The sequence below is a fragment of the Eptatretus burgeri genome, chromosome 17, assembly GCF_056783735.1.
Source record: "Eptatretus burgeri isolate ZD-2024b chromosome 17, Ebu_testis_v1, whole genome shotgun sequence".
Classification (NCBI taxonomy): domain Eukaryota; kingdom Metazoa; phylum Chordata; class Myxini; order Myxiniformes; family Myxinidae; genus Eptatretus; species Eptatretus burgeri.
This window is the reverse complement of record NC_140977.1, coordinates 20,711,715-20,713,731: the sequence shown is the minus strand read 5'-3', so window position 1 is coordinate 20,713,731 and position 2,017 is coordinate 20,711,715.

The window sequence follows — 2,017 nt, the reverse complement described above, 5'->3', positions numbered from 1 at the left end:
TGTAACCATTTTGGTTTTATATACCAATCGAGCGAATTGTTTCTCAGCACGGCATGAATAATTCAAGGTGGCAAATCTCGTATAACTCAGCCAGATTTATTGGGGACACATCGGGGAACACAACACAAGCAAAGCATTCACGACAATGTTATAATTACTCTATAACCCGTTCTTAAGGCCAAAGTCACATTTGCCACGGCGGCCGTGGGGTATACAAAATCTACGGCCACTAGCAATTATAGGGCGGCCGCAGTATTTCCACGGTCACACAATGTAGCAATCACATATGTTTTTATTTTTCAGGGAGCCGCACGGCGTATTTATAAATTGTGGAGATCGAAAACGTGGGGGTGTCGTACAGTCTTTGATTTGATGTCGCACGGTGACCTTAGGGCGTTCCTGCGGTGGCCATAGAATTTTCAAGGCAGATGCAAGGTGCCCGCAAGGCGACCGCAGGGGGGGCCTAAGGCGAACGTGCGGCCAGACGGACGGTAACGAGTGGGTTTATTTATTTATTTTTTACCAGTTCTTTTGTTTCGGCTTGTCGAATTGCTACGGCGAACGTAGAAATGAAAAAAGTTATAACTCCACGTTATAATTCCACGGCGACCCTACAGCCTGTAAAATATAACCAAATGGCGTCGGGCCACCCTGAGGCCACCGCAAAAACTCTGTGGCCGCCGCACGTTTATGTCAATTCAGAGGGCGTACAGCCGCCGTATCCTCACCGTAGAGCAAATGTGACTTAGGCCTAACTCGGGAGCTACGGATTACGGGTTTCGAAGGGAACCCTAGCGAGATACACCTTAGACAACATGCAGACAAGACACAGAGTACTTGGTGATGCTTCATGGACGAGAGGAAAAGTATCAAAAGCCCGAATGCGGCTCGTGGCAATGCGGCTCGTCAACGGATTCGAGCACCCGGCTCGAGCACGCCACGTGGCAAGATGGCGGCATCGTCCTTTTTCTTCTCCCCACACCGCTTGCGCACGCAGCCTCAGCGCGTCCAGACCCCGCGAGGTCGACGGCCCAAGACGAAAGATCTATGGTATGCTCCAGCTGGCTTTTCACAAGATCCAGCATACAAGTCCAGGCCTGGCCTGTTCACCAGGTTAGGCCAAATCGGGGTGTTGGGTTCCGCAGGCGGATCAATGGGACCACAAGACGTGTCGAGACGTATCGGGCTGTGCCGTGAACAGGGACAGTCAGAAGCTCCGCAACCAGACCCCGGACGAACCCGTCGAGGACCTCCCCATAAAAGTCGATCGCCGACTCCCCTCATGCAGTTCCTCCTGCCTCTTTCACGAAGCAGATCGCACACTCGACTCTCAGGTTCAGTTCGTTCCTCTCTCAGCCAATGGCAGACAGACATCATGCAGTCCCTTCCCTGCCTTTCTTTCGGCTCTCTCCTCACGAAAGCCGATTGCAAACAGACACAGCCGTCCCCTGTACAGCCGATCGAACCACCTCCACGCTCTCAGTTCCACCTTCCCTTCCCGGGGCTCGCTCTTCTCACGAAAGCCGATCCCAGACTCGGCTCGAGCAGCCCCTCATCCAGCAGAAGGCAGACTCGACAAAGCAGCCGTTTCTTTTTACAGCCGATCGCAGACTCGGCGCTCTCAGTCCCACCTTCACCTTTCCGGCGCTCGCTTTTCTAGGCCACACCCTCTCATCAGACTGCTCCTCCCAGAGCACTGGGTGGAGACTCTTTCGGAGAGGGGGACGAAGAAGAAGAACCTCTCGGTACACCACCACTGCATGAACAATCAACAGCCTCGTACACCTCCCGACACACATGTAATGTCCAATTACCAAATAACGTGGCGAAACATGCATTTAATGGGGGATCTGGGATAATCCTATATTTAATAACACACTAAGGGCCATTTCTGCAACAATATATTGTTACGGCTGTGGAAATTCGCAATATACCATAAAGGGTCCTCAGGTGAGATATATCGATAAGTTCATGTGTAGTTAGCCCACACCTGTTGTTTAGAGGGAATATGTGTGAT